We start from the raw sequence: 16197 nt of genomic DNA, 5'->3' as shown, positions 1-16197 counted from the left end.
TAAGTCCAGGTTTTACTGTTACACTGCTGTGACAACAAACATCTGCCAGTATCTGCACAGCCTGAAACAACAGATCATCCCAGAGGGTTTCAGTGGAGATGGCCACTGAAAGATGGCTCTCAGGCCAGCAGGGCAGGGAAGGTGCCTGCCAGGAACCTCTGCAGCCAGTGGCAGGGGCCCTTGCACACGAGAGCTGCTCCAGGCCAGCTCTGCCCCTGCTCCCCTTGTCAGCCTCTGCAGCAAGCACTGGGCTTGTGCAACACAGGCTTGTCAAGAAGAAAAGGAAGAGCAGGTACAGCTATCACTGACCAGTGTGCTTTCAGGTAAGGAAGGTCAGGATGGATTTAGAGGGAGTTTTGACTGGGTTTAGAGCATTTATTCCCCATTCCTTTTTCTGTATAGACTTTAAAGACTGAGGTAGGTAACATACAGGGATACAAGCCTACAGAGGCCTATGCAAGTAAAATAATGCCTTTGAAGAATATAGCACAGGTCATGATCAGGTTCATACAGGTTCAGTAATACTTTTCAAGTACAGGAGACCACATCATTCATTCAAACTAGCTTCAAGCATCATTTTGCAAATTGATTTTGACTAGACTAAAGCAGAATCAGAGTGGTCAGTTTGCATATCAGCTTATGTAGTTAAGTGCATTAAATTTTTACTCCCCATAAAATCATTTCAGGCTGAACACAAGGATTCTGACTCTCACTGCAAGTGATACATATTCTCTTTAAAAGCTACACTAATCCTTCTGGGAACCTCCACAGCCAGGGATAGATACAGAAATACTTTATCCCCTGCAAAGAGCAGTAGAGAATTGTTGTCTTTACTCAGCTCTGGAGCCCACACAATTATCCCAATGTTTAATGGTCAGTGTAAGTGAAAAGAAATACTAAGTTTACCACTTTGTAATCTGATTAGGCAATTTAAGGCCCCAAAAGCAGAATTATGAGACTGGCTCTTTCCTACACTTTCAGTTCCTTTGTGAAGCATGTTCAAGTTGTGGGCTTGTTTATTCTCCTCTAGTGGTTCAAAAAGCGTGTTCGTCTGAAGTGTGATTGTCCCCAGTACCATTGCCCAGACACTGCTGTTGTTTTGCTAATTTGAAGATAGCCCTGGAGTTCCCTAATTTTTTGTTGTTGATGTTCACTTAAATATTGAGTATTTTCATGAATCATTCACAGGTCTCTCAATTTTAGATTCCCATCTTATAGACATATGGGCAAAAGATGGAAATAAGAGCTAGTGTATCGATTCTCTATGGCAGCATCTCAGTTACAGCCAGTAAAACTGCTGCTGTTAGAAGCTGGCGAGGAAGTGTCTTCAGGATCTTACTATGAGTGACTTAATTCATTCAGCTTGACAGTCTTTTGCTTTTCACCTTACTGCTTGAACTGGAAGTCATGAGAGTTACATTTCCCTACCCAGCTAGGAATCCATTTCTTTGTGAAGCTGGAGCATCTTTTGGGTTTGCACAGCCAATGTGTTCTTCAGTGAAACCACAGAAACACCAAGCAAATAACACAACCCATACTGCTATCCATATTGACTTACTCTAGTCTGCATTTAGGTGAGATTTGACAAAAATTATTGTTTGTATTGGTAGAGCTTAAGGTTTCAGGGTGCTTCAGAGAGCATCACAGTACAGAAGTCGACTTCTCCCTGAGGATCTATCCGCATGTCTCCAAATCTTGAGTGTCATAAACTTCACAAGAGAGTGACAGCAGGTACCTTTTGACCTCCTAATGATATTGAATAATCTAAATTTTATTTATTTATTCCTAAAGTTAGTGTGGTGGTTCTTCTGTTTGAGTTCTTCTGTTTCCCTCACTGGAATTACAGTACCAGGTTAGACACAGCCTCACACAGAGCTGGAAGGGTAAATGTAGTAATGTGGGAGGTTCAGAATCAAAGCAACACAATGTCCACTAGTATTGCCCACTCCAATGTATGAGTGGCACTTGTTATACTACTTCTTGAACCCTAGTGCAATCCACAACAGCAGCCTTTAATTATGGGCACTTAGAAGCCATTGTGAAAGCAGGTAAGAGGCAATATGGAGAAGGGTATGCCAGTTATGAAGATAATGACAATTTCCATCTTGAAAAGGGTAAAGAGAGTAACTTTAAACACACAGAGTGAGCTCATGGTGTCATTACACTTTCACTAAAAACTGAACTCAATAATTAGAGGTGATGATTTATAAGACCACATTATTTGTTTCTGTATTACATCTGAAGACACTGCCACCCAGTGAATGCTAGGACACTGCTAGAGCAAAGTCATAAACCCAAACAACAGAATATTTTGTGGAGAATTTAGAGCAGAATGGGACAGCCCAGCAGAGACAAAGAAAATCATCACAAAGGCCACAACACCTCTTCTGATCCACCCCCCGCCAGGGTAGGCAGTGAGGACACCCCAGCAGTGCAGCCCCTGCAGATGGTTCCACACTGCCAGGGCCAGCACAGACACAGCCAGGCAGGGCTGGGCTGAGCACAGCAGGAGAAGGTGAGGATTTAGCACCTTCAGGAGAGCTAGGAAGGGGCTGCAGAACCCTCTCAAGTGGGGAAAGGGTACAGCCATCACTGTCCTGATTTTAAAAGGGCATATTCCCTGCTTTTCAGTATTGCAGGGACTTCCCAAGCCTGCATACCTTCCCTTTTCAAACACTGGTTGTAATTCATTAAGCAACTTTAGCAAGAGCCTGTTAGGCACGCCAAAAAAAAGTACTTCTATGATTGAAAGACCTTGCTAACAGTTTCACTTCTGTAAGATCAATCAAGAGCTTGAAATAGGATGTCATGTAGAACTAATGGTAGTTGCACAAAATCTAGAAGGGAAAGGCACTGAAAGAGTCAAGCACAGCAACATGAAACTGCTGATTTCTGCTTTAGGGACTTATTCAAAACATTGAAATGAGAGAGGGTAGATTTGCCATCATTACACTGGAAGAATAAAGCATCCTTCAAGGCTCAATAATTCAACCTTTGCGAAACTTTTCCACCACCATCCCAATGCAGACTTCAAAGTGAGGGTTGACTGGGTTAGAAAATTAGCCTTATTCTTCAGGGAATTATTTTTGATATACTGTCAATACAGGAGATTACTGTAAGTATGAAAACTCATGTCAGTTGAGCAGTGATTGGAATGCGATTTCCTTGAATGATGGAAGTCTAAGAAACTAATTTCTGAGCTGTGAAATGTATGGGCTTATTTATCACCATGGATCCCTCATTGGGAGATTCTGGTTTAATAGAGTGTTGCAGATATATATTTCTATAATGCTTTTCATTTCACATCTGCAGACAATTATTACAATAAGCTCTCTCTCATTCTTTAAGATATGTTTCTTATTATCAGTAAACTTATGAGAAATTACTTACAGTTGCCAGTTAAACCTATATAGGAATTGTTGTTGCACGGCAGTTGGGATTACAAAGGTGATACAGACTTGCTAACCATAAATTAGAAGGCTGCACACGCCTTTTAACAGCAGTCTAGTCAGAACGTAACATAAACTGTAAGTCGAGGAAGTGTGGGGCACCTATGGCATTTTGCTCATCTGCCATATTGAGACTTGAGGGGAAGGGAGGAAAAAACCTGAACAAATTTATGGCTGTTTGAAATATGATTGTTACTTAGATTCTAGTGGATTAAATTGGTTTTACCCTTTAAGGTTCAGAGAGCTAGGAAATGCAAAAAGGGAAGTTTTCCTAGAAAGAAATTGTTCTCTCTCACACTACAATATCTTTTTAATTAAAAAAACACCAAAAAACAAAACCAACAACAACAAAAAAAAACCAACAACAAAAAAACAAAAAAAAAAAAAAACCAAAAAAACCAATCCACCTAAACTCCAAACCAGCTTTTCTTCCCTTTCTTCCCTCACAGGATTTCATTAGAATTTAAGTATCCCCTCAGTAATGAAATCTATCTAAGCAAACCTATTGTTTAAAGAGTTTACAACATCCTGTCATTACCAAATTACAGCACTAACATTTTCAGTATTAGTTAAAGTTTAAATATACACGTTACTGTTCTCTGCCACATTCATCCTCACCCTCTTCTCTCTACTCCCTCCCAACCTTCCCTACTTCACATCAAGAAAAGCTGAAAGGTCACTATCTCTTCAGGTTCCTTCAGCAGAGCAGAGAGGAGAGACTCAAGCCAAAGTGCTCATGGCTGCTCTGGTGGAAAGAATGGATACATGGAAGGAGGTAAGGCAGGATAGCAGTTTCCTCCCTTCACTTCACCAATTGCAGCCACCCAGCAGCACCGTCAGAGTCAAACACTGCCCACAGAGGTGAAAGGGGTGATGCACAGAATTCACCAGCCCATGTAATGCCCATGTACTGCAAAACTTGGTATAGCTGAGACAAGCACAAGTGCAGGAGCTCCAGTGAATGCTGCTAGGGAGATTGAGACAATGCCTGCCCATGTTTCATATCAGCCCAGAGAGAGAGAAATCCTGGAGATTTCTAACATCATGCCTCTGCAATATGGGATAGTTATTTCTACTTTTACTAATTGATGATGACTGTATCTTGGAAAGGTACTAAGCATCTGCTGCAAAGTATCAGACATTTTCCAAACATGTTTGCATAGAGGTGAAGGTTCCTTCCATCCAGGAACTCAAACATTTAAACAGAGAATGCTCCATCCTAAATGAAAGGTGAAGGTTCCAACTGCAGGAATAGAATTATAACGATGATTAAAATTGTTATTCCCCAATATGAAGATAACCTGTGTTCACTTGAGCAGGCATTGCTTTTGATTCTTTGGCCTATCACAAGAGTCTACTTTTAATTTACATGGTACCCAGGAAGAGATACTGAGAAAGTGACTATTTTGAAATATACACAAGTTTTTGTAATATTTGTACAAAATTCCCTGCAGGAAAAGGAAGTATCTGCATGAGTTAAAGGACTGTACAAAGACAAGTTACTGAGCTTGGTATACACCTGCAAAGCTACATGCACTCATACAGGAACAGCAGTAGTATGCAAGGACAAGCCAAAACTTTATCCAGCCCAGCAGGAAAAGAATATAAAAACATGGTGAGGATAGATTGCTGTTGTCTCCATGCTCCAGTGTAAAAATCTCTGAGTCTGGAGTTTAAATCTAACTTTAGGACAGAAGTTTTGTTTAAATTTTCCCTGAAGTTGAAAATATTGTGAACAACACCATCTTGTTCGTATATTGGCATTTTGGCGTCTGCATTTTGGCATGTACATTTTGGCAACAAGACTCTAGCTTAGAAATAAAATGGAAAAAAGTGAATCATCTCAACAGTGGTCTGCTTGAAATCTAGTATTTTTCACTGTAAGATATGATCTAAAAATCACTTTTTTTTTTCTTAATGGGAAGGATGCACTCTCCAGTGAATGTACAAATGAGGTTCCAGTGATAGTCTGCCAGATGCACAGATGGCATGAGATGAGAAAAGTGCTCCTTGCATCAAGTGTGTGATGATTTTCATAAAGTACAGGTTCACTGGTTAGGAGCAATACATCTGTACTCATTTAAAACCCCTTTATACTACAGAGTATTATCATGCTTCTCTTTATCTAATTATCACTTCTCCACAGGACAATGATCACAGAATTTTCTGCTATTGTGGTAAATGGAAAAATGGGGCCTTATATCCCTCCAAAAGTGAAAGTGAATTTCACTATCTGACCCATATGCTCAGTTATACAGACTGTGACTCACAGGAACACCACTGACAGCAGGTTGCTGAAACGCTTTCAATCAGGAGAGTTTCCCCAAAACGGTAAATTAAATCACATCTAGCTTCTATGCGAATTCAAAGAATCAATAAAAGTCACTTTTGTCCGTCTCTGTCTTACAAGACAAAACGAAGCAAATGACAACTAATAGACAGTTAGCTTTCCTTAAAAAAAAAATCTCAGCTGACAGAATAAACACAGTATTCCTAATAAACCATTTCTAATGAAGCACTGGATTATGGATTGTATTTCCTAAGGCCATGTTCATGTTCTCACATTTGGTCCTCCCTTTATAAGCAACACCGAGAATCAGAGGGATGGGTACTGTCTGCTCTCTTACAAACAACTTTCCTCTTGTTGCAATCCCCTAAAGGAAGTAGCATTTTTGGTTGTTGTCATCATTCAATCATATTCAGTTTATGATTTGCTGCAACACTAAATTCTGGTCTAATAATCACATTTCTTGCAGCACACATGCATCCTCTGATGATGTTGATAAGACAAAGCCCTTTCCCAGCTCCTAGCAGATGTATGGAAGACTGACTGACAATCATTACCCTTCCTCTATTCCCTGCTAGTATCTCTCCACACACCATGACAGAAAAGCCTTTGTCTCTCACCTCTGCAAGTGGTCCTGCTTGTAGAAATGTTCATTGAGCTCCCTGTTGAACTCTTATTTCATCTCCATAAATGCCAGCCTTTCTGAGATTTCTGAATCAGAATTAAACTATGTCCAAGTTGTGAAAAGCTGGAAATTAGGTGGGTTGAGGAAAGGTTGGGAAAAGATATAGCCTGGGAAAATCTGATTAAAGATCTGGAGCTCAGTTCCTAAATACTGCCCATGTGAGGCATAGTGCATATGTGAAGAAAAGATGTGTCAGCATGTAGCTGTGGCACTTTTCCCCACTTAATAAAAGAGCAGTCCCATCTCTTTGATTATTTTCTAGAGCACAGAAAATCTTAATGTGTTCAAATGATCTCCCAGGTACGACACAGAACATTTACCTTTCTTGTGGTCACATTGTGTACCACAAAATACAGCAAATAAACTTCTCAGGCTTGTGCAGGAAAATATGGTTTTACCTCCAGCTGATCTGGGGCAGCCCAAGCTGCAAAGCCAGCAATCCTCACAGGGCTGAGGAGAGCAGCTGCAATGAAACTAGTCAGAGGAGGGAACAGCTTTTATCAGTACAGCAATTGTGCTGGACACAGGCCTGAACTCCCAATGTAACAGGCAACAGGATCTCCTGACACACCGCTGACTACAAAGCTACATGCTTTGTGCAAGACCAGAAGTGGGCCATAGAAAAGTTTTCACATTCCCATGGCAAATAGATAACAAAAACAAATGTCTCGTTTGTCTTTCATATGATTTACCTTTCTATCAGAGAACAGTAGGACTGAAAATACACTGATAGAGCCTGCTAAGTGACCTAAACAACCAGTAACAGAAAAAGATCTTTGAGTGTGATTGAAGATACTCAAGTTTCAGTAGATGGATCTACAGTGTCAGGTACTGCAGCACAGCCTGGGACCACAACAACCCCCACTGCCAGTTGGAACAGGAATTAAAGGCAGAAATGAATGGTTCTTGCAAATGAAACAGAAGCGACAAATGCATAATTTGGGAGTTCCCAACTGCTCAGGGAAGAACCAATAACTGACAGAAAGCTAAGGGCTGCTGAGAGCAGCCTAACATTTCATCAGTAAAGGAAGATTTACAGTCAGTTGGGCAAACCGGGACAAGAAACTGTTTTTGGGAATGTGCCTCACAGAAATGCTGCAAACTAAAGCATAAAAAACATCTTTGAAATGCTATGTATATGAAGCATTAGACAATTAATACAGAAAACTTCAGACTCTGCAATGCCATGAGCATCTGAAACAGATAAAAACCTAATTTATAGAGACATATCTAGGGCCCTGGAGGCAAAAAATAAAATAATTTAGATCATAAAGCAAAGAAACACTGGTGTTAGAATTTGGTATGAGAAGCAGTTAAGGAAGGGGGTTGTCATAGGATTCAAAATGCAGTTTGCATCTACATACATCCTGAACTGCCTCTGACTACCTTGCTTTACTTTGGTTTTAAATGGGGGCCAAGGGTGTGGGTTGGAGAACCAAGAACTCAAAAGAGTTTCAACTGAAAACATACCAGCAGCCCCAAGCATTAAGAAAAGTCTTCTGTTACCCAGACATACCCAGATGGGGCCAAATTCAAGAAGGAGCATTAAGAGCACACATTAAAGCCATACACCAAAGCACTGCTTAGCCAGCATCCTATTTCTGTCACAGACTGGCAGAACAACAGGGTAAGGACATAATGCTGTATCATACCCTCAATACCTTTTCCAGCTTTCACATAAATGTAGGTCAGGGGCTTCCTAAGTCTAGAGGTCGTGTCTTTGCATTTAATGGCTTGCTCATCAATTGTCCAAGCTCTTACTGAAATTATGTTTAACTACAAAAAACCTTCTCAGGCCAACACTACAAAAATCTCTTGCCTGTAGAAGTGTTAGCGAACAGTGAAAGATGGTCCCTTCCTCCTCTTTTAAAATCAGCACCTAAATAAGTTTTTCTGCTTATTTCCCTTTGAGGGACTAAAATAGACAATAAGACACAATAGGAGGGCTTTCTAGTTCAGATATCCCATCAAGACTATTCAAGTTTTCACAAAAATAGCCAGATAACAGAAATATATATTTAAATAATGCCCACAGAAATGAAACCTATCAATGTAAACATGCATATTCTTCTGGTATTTCATTTATTAAAAAAAAAAAAAGATGCAAAGCTGTTCCACATTTCCTTTTTTTTTTTTTTTTTTTGGTTAATCTAAGCATCTGCTTTACTTTCAGAAACTGAACGCTGTTTCCACTAGCCTCATCTCTCCTTGAAGCACATAACTTACACTACAAACTATTTCTTGGTGTTCTGAACAGTGCTTTGTGCCTTCTCTTTGTTTTGTTTTGTGCAAAGTAAACACTAATCCCCCTCCAGGCAAAAAAGACTTACTGCTTCTATTGAAGTGACAAGAAACTCAAAGATAGCCTAAAGACACTGTATAATAGAAATCAGAACCATAAAGTCAAGTCAGTCTTAATTCATGGGAAAAATATATAAAAATATATATAAGTAAATATACAAATAAAGCATGAACTAGGAGAGTTTATACAATTAGCAATGAGAAGTCCTGAGCTCAAGTCTGGACCCCTAAGAAATCATCACAATTCACAGTCTGGGCTCAGTGGCTCTATAGACCAAGGAAAGCAGTAAGTAACACATAGAACATGGAAGATGACCAATGGCTGGAAGACAAACTGCAGCCTTTTTCTTAATTCTGATAACAGACATACTTTTAAGAAGCAATTTAACTACATTTTCTGCAAGTACTTATTTTCCTTCAACTATAAAAACTATTCCACATTTAAGGTGGCCAGAAAGAACAAAACAATTACTGTGGAAAATACTTGTACAACAAGCAAACTAATTATGCATATTTATAAGGCAAATTGTTTCACTTTCAAAAAAAAGGCTATATTGGATGAACATTTTAGTGCACAGTACATTTGGCAATAAGTCTAGCAGAGTCAGTATTGTGGTGAGGAACGTGGTCCTAAGGGTAGATACATTTAATGACTATAGGAGAACTGATAGCAGAAGAGAATTCTTTGAATGTTTTATTTAAAAGTTTTGCTCAATAATTCAATAAAAAGATCCATTATAAATCAGGAAAGAGTAAGAACATGCCACAAGTACAATCCAGTAATGAATAAAAATCAAACTTACACAAGGACAGCAAGTATCAGTAATTTAGGCAGCATATAATTCACTACTTAACCCTACCAAATTAAGTTATCTGGGGTATAAACCAAGATGGATCTAAACAGTGCCCCTGCTGTAACTGTGAAAGTGAATAGATGAAAAGTGCACAGCAGTTCCAATATTTTCCTTAACAGACATCCAGTGGTCTAGTTTTTTTGATCACCTATTGATGCCAGATTTTTTTCAGGATTCCAAGTGAGGCAAATATAAAAAGGAAAAACAAGGGGTATGAGTTTTGTTTTTTATATCTTTTCACTCATCCCTGACCAAGCACTGGCAGCTCAGATAGGTATCCAATGCCTATTAATAAATCAAAACTATGCTGTGCACGAATTTCAAGAACAGGATTCATCCCAAAAAGGGGATATACCTTTACTTTGTAGAAAAATATGTTGCTTTATTGCTCGTAAGTCTCAAAAAAGACATGCTGCATAATAGGATTGGATTTCTAGAATCTCTGGTGAACACACCTCCAAGGACAACTCATTTTCCCCTCATGTTGCCTGTGTTTAGTTTCACACACAGAAGATTAAAAATACTAAACTCTTACATTCCAACATACCTAGCCATTCTCTACTTTCTAGCAGGAACTACAAAATTATCTTGCATAACCTCACAAGGAAACTGCTAGCATCAAAGAAACCAAACCAAATTAGGAAATTAATTTCCACAGTGTCTTCCATCAAAACACTGCAAATATGTACATTTTCAACAACTCAGCATGTTGCTACATTGCCATTTACCCATAAATTCCAATAATACATAGCTCTGGGATCCCACTAGCATCCTAGAGAGTAAATAACAAGTGAGCAATGAATCTCAAGCCCCATAATCACAGTCATTGTTACCTATCCCCTATCTTTGAATCCTAAAGATTTTTTTAAATTGCATAAGCTATTTTTATTTTATTTTTGTGCCAAAATAAGCAATTCTGAATGAAATTACATCTATTGGTGTCAACTTAAGCTGTAACCCTGTTATCAAACATAACTCTCTGTACACAAGACCTCCAGGTAAGGGAAAAAAAAGGAAAAAAATAAAAAAAAAAAAAAAACTTCAGGATCTCCTATTACAGCAGCAACATCTCAACTAGATATAGAAGGTGCAGCACTCTGTGCTTCCTTCCTTCCCACAAAGTAATATTGCTAATATTTCTATTCCAGATAGTCCTGATTGTCCCTTTAGAATGCATCATAGTTTGTCCCAGATGCTCCTCTGTAGGTATTGATTAATAGTCATAATAGCCATCTTTCTTTCTGACTCAGGTACCACTGAAGCACCCAAGGTCAATATCAACACAAACCAGAACTTAGAAGGACATGACAGTGGTAACATTTGCAAGTATACATGATTTTGCTCTAATCAATGTCCTACTACTTTATATTCCTAATCTGAAGACAAATGCCACTAGGTTGATATGTCTTCAGGTAAAGAATATCTGCCTCCATTTTATTATCCTAAGAGGATTGTGAAAAAAAAATCAATTAAGAAAATCCATGTCTCTAAAAGATTACTTAGGAACAAGCTCTGAGAATTGTATAAACCCTCCTTATGCTACAATGTCAGGCATAACTCAGAAGCCAGACAAAATGAGAAACATAAGCCTGAAGAACTAAATGCAAGTGAAGCAAAATTAAACCACCTCCTGCTAAGTGTCTATTTCTTCTTACTTCTGTAAAGCTGAAGTAGAGCCCTGTTCTGCTTACATATATGGCAATGAAGTTAGAATTTGTTATACTTGCCATTACCTAAATTTCTAGAAGTCAGATCTGACAGTCATCTAAATTATGTTAGAAGTTAAAAAATAAAAATTTTGTGTTGTAAAGGGTTGTGGTAACATCGTTGAGCTTATTATAACTGTAGTGTTGGGGGTTTATGCTATTGTTGTTATCGTATCCAGATATTCATTTTGAGGAAGGCTGGAATAATTTACTGTACCATGAACTAGCTCTGACTTGCCAGATTTACTTCTCAAGTAGAGCTTGTTCTTTTTAACAAATCATGTAAAAACATCATTCACATACACAATGTCCTCTGTTGCTACATATTTGAATAAGCAAAGTGTAAAGGCATATTTCTGCATAACCATGATCAATCAGTAGTAAAGTGATGAACAACCATTCCAGGCGGTTTGCCCACAAATAAGTTTCCTCTCCACTTAAATAAGAGACAGTTAGGAGGTTATTTCCAGTTACAGTTTATGTGTATTCATAAACAAAACCAAATGGTTACATACCTCAGAGAAAGTTACAACTGATATTAACACTATACTTACTTCTCCTACATTACAATTTCTCTTATGTCATGACCTGAGCTGAGTGTTTTCAAAGATTTTCAATTAAATGCAGCTTGACTTCTTCAGCATCTGAGAGACCAACATCTGAACACCTTTATTATGTAGTTTACATTTTATGGCTAGTGCACTAGTGTGCCATGAGCTGATGGTTATAGCTCTAACATGAGAAGGGGCATATGGCTCATGTCAGACTATTCAGTTTATTTCATCTTTACAGCTGTTATGGAAGCAAACAGAAATTTTAGGTAGAACTCTCAAAACTTGAATTAGTTTCTGTATGCATAGCTATTTATGCTAAAAGCTTTCATTTAAACAAATACCTTAGTGCAGTTGGCACAACCAAAAGCAATTAAGAGTTTGTTTTCCCTTTCAGGATATGACTGCTCAGTGATCCTTCACACAAATGCAGCAGTGCTTTGAGACATGCTATGACAACATATAAAGTGTTAGTGCCTGATCCTCAGGACTTTCAAAAAGAAAGGATTAAAATCTTCTGTAAGGAATTTCCCCGAGGGCCGGATGTAAAAGCCACGTTTAATATTACTGCCAAAGTTCACTGGGGCTCCAACCAGTGCACAATAAAAGTAGATGTTGTGCTAAGTAACAATATTTGCCTCAACTTTCTGTGGTCTTAAGCTGGGTCCCCCTACCAGAAGCACAGCCCATAATCAGATGGGAAGCCTGGGGCTACTTAAAGAAAACATTCATTCTCGTCAGCTTTCTGACAGCTTTTAAACAAGCAGATTAAAACTGCTTCCAACTTTTGAACATTAAAAATGGTCTCAGCAAAAACAGATCTGTAAGGCACAGAAGGCTGCTGGCAGGGAGAAACAAGTTGAATCAAAGAAATTTACTGCCTTGCCATCTGATGGAAGAAAACACGTCTCTTCAGACTGTAGCAAATAGATGGAAATATGTTTTATTCTAGCAAAATATTTGTTTCATCACATCTGGAAAGATTATAGCATTGTTCCTTTCCTTACCAGTAAATAAAAGCAGCAGCCTGGTAGTACAGGCAGAGAAGATTCATGCCTGGAGTACCAGCTTATGGAATCCTGCAATTTCATCCAAATCTGTGCTTCCAGTTTTTGATCACCAAACACAGCAAAGCATGCCCAAACATGCAGAAAGCCTAATTTAATTGCTTTGACGAACACCTATCTCTTCTCCTTGCCTGGGCTGTAACCTCAGGCCCACTGCTAGACCCACAGGACATGCATGCCTTCCAAAATGGAGCTGTACACATCCCAGGGGTTCAACCAACACTGTTGCTCTTCAGTCCATACACTTTGTTTATCTACAGTAAAGCCTGCTTGCTACTGCTCCCAACACCATTCTACAGGGGCATTTGGAAACATAGAAGGGCTTCACAGCTTGGTGTACAGTCAAGCTTTTAGGACAGAATGCTCTTATGAATTGAGTGTGCCCATTCTAGGTGCACTTGTCATCAGCACATATCTAGCAACTAAACACATGCTATGAAAACACATCTGTGCCCAGACAGGAGTATTAATAACCAGGAGGAATAAGTGTGCTTCACGTTTCTATTAGCAAGGTATTAACTTGCTGTAAATATTAACTTTGCTGTAGTTTAGACAGCTAAATGCAAATTAATGGAAAGCTTATGGGAACATAAAGAGACCATGCTCTTAAATGATCTTCTTAATACTATCTTTCAGCATACCAGTGGGAATTACAGAGAGATGCATTGTGAGATATTATTTCTAGTGCCATTAGAGCCTTAAGACACACGGATAAAAGTATAAGATGACATAAGTATGTATAAGGAGGATTTTAGTAACTCTCAATAACTTCTTAATTATAAAAGTGTTTCTAATACAATTGTTTCCAGCATGTAATTTAAATTTAATGTTTAAAAGGAATAGAAGTAATGAGCCAGTTTTATTAGGATTCTTTATTAGAATATGTCAGTTCTGCAAATTAGCAGAAGCTAATATTTCGGTACCTGCCATGGTAGAAGACAAATGGTTAGAAGACAAACAGCAATGATTCTTCGTTCAGCTATGTTCTGTGAGAGAAATCAAGCATCTTTTCTAATATATGCCACTTAAAAGCACTGACAGTGAAGAAAGAAGAAAATTCCCATCTACTCCCTATTAGTAGGGAAAAAGCAGCTGTTCCCATCTATTCCCTATTCTCTAATAGTAGGGAAAAAGCAGCTGAATAACTTTATATGGTAAGACAAAATATTTATTCTAGCTATAAGGGAGATCATTTTGGTTTTGCAAAAGAGATAATTGTTCTAGACAAGAGTGGGATAGATCTTCTCTAAGTAAATTAAATGCTTCCTTTTTAAGTTACTTCTAAATGGAACCAGAACAATCTGGCAAAGTCCCACCTGATAACATGCAAGCTCAAAAGAGTTGCTGCTGCAATTACCTACATTGCCTAAATTTAGACCAGTCCCATGCAAGAGTTTTGTGACAAGGTTCAGCCCTTACACCACAAAAGTATGATGAAAGACATGCTCTGTGTCATGGGCAATAAACTCTACAGCTACAGAAAGGCCCCAGGTAACCAACAGACTTCCTCACAATGCCATCATCAAAGAAATTCGTTAGCTTAGAAGAGAAAACCTTACTCAATTTTTGTCTCTTTTTGAGAGTTGAAGCTAGTTAGAAGTGTCTGGACAAAAAAATCCCCAGCTCCCTTATTTGCACTGTCTGGTGAGGTACATGGGGAATATACCAACAGATCTTTTAAGTCACAAATTCCAGGTTCAGTTAGGCCTCTGAAGTAAACAAGTCAAAAGTTCCCAGAGGTCTTGACCAGTCTGTCAGCTCTGCTTCTTGTATTTCTTCTGGAAAGCAGAGTTTCAAAAGCCTCTATCTCAGGCATTAGAAAGAAATCCATAAGCACTCATTCCACATACCTGAGTGGTGACAGGACACTGCTTATGAATGCCAAGAAAAAAGAACTGTCCTAGAAACATGAATACCAAAGCTATGTAGCATCCACTGCCCTGCCATGGGCATGCATGGACCTTGCTACATCTTTTTTTTTAAGGAAGGAAAAAAGCTTAATGCTATTTATGGGGCAAGTGATCAAAGGTATCAACCTCTTTCCAAGAAACCACTCAACTTTCCCTTTGTTCAATCTAATCTCGGTGTGCAAACAACAACTTTCCACACCAGTGCTGCCATACAAATCCTGCTGGACTGTGCAAACTGGAGCCTCAGTCAGGATTTAAGTGCAAGCATCACAAAAAAAAGTGAGCCTCCTTCTGGGTGCCCACTAAGGCCTTGCTGCAACACTTCTCACAGGGGAGCAGACTTCTCAACTCTCACATCCCTTGGCAAACACCTCTGCAGATCAAGTAGGTCTGCCCCTCTCATGGCACAGTTCTCTGCAGACCTCCCATTTGAGCCCAGCCTTTCCTTACTCAAAGCACAAACTGTAAAATTCCAGCTCTCAGTTTGGTTCCTCCAGCTCCCTGCTTCCTCTCAGCTCACGTGGACTGTGATTTTCTTGCAGCCAAGCACTATCACTAACTCCACTACATGAGTTTTCTTCTATCATAGGTCTTTCTTGGCCACTTCCTCAGCTGCCTCCACAGGCTTCTCAAACCCCCAGGCACAGCTGAGAGCTAACTAGGTCCTCAGGCTCCATTAAGCTTCCTTCCTGCTAATTAAGGGTTATGCCTCTGCAGTGAGCCAGCCCCACAACAACTTCCCATCCCTATTGTAAAAAGAGGGCAGACTTCTGTAATGCATACAGAAGACATTAAGGAATTTTTAGGTTGCATTTTACATGGAAGAAGGCAGGAAACGGACTGCTTTCTGTGATTGCAAAGATTTGCAGTGGTTTCAGAAATACAAGGTTTTTTGCTTTGAGATGGATTCTTATACTCTAAAACCCTACAGGAATAAAATCAGATAGACCTGTTCATTCCAAAAGAATAAATAGTTTTGGTTGTTCAGCTGAGATCAAAGAGACTATTCAAACTGATTTTGACCTCTGTTCCTTAGATTTCAAATGAGTGTCCCAGTTGTTTGTGTATGCTTACACACATGACATGTACTCACTTTTGAGTAGGAATGCCATTTACATTGGAGAAGTCTCCAGTGAACAGGTATGTTCTTGTGGAAACTGCTGAGTTACCATACTAGCCCTCCCCACAGCAAACAAAACCACTTCCCTCACCAATAAAACATAAGATTTTTGTCTTAGATGCTGCAAAACTGAACACAAAGTACTCTTGCCACCTCATGTCATCAAGTTCAGGAACAGCAGTGAGTAACTGCTCCTCAACCCAGTATGGAAGTACACAATTGAATGGCCCAGTTCTTAATTCTTGCATTTAAAGGAAGTAACCTCTA

This window comes from Camarhynchus parvulus, chromosome 4, assembly GCF_901933205.1.
Source record: "Camarhynchus parvulus chromosome 4, STF_HiC, whole genome shotgun sequence".
NCBI lineage: Eukaryota > Metazoa > Chordata > Aves > Passeriformes > Thraupidae > Camarhynchus > Camarhynchus parvulus.
Note: the sequence above shows the minus strand (reverse complement) of the source record.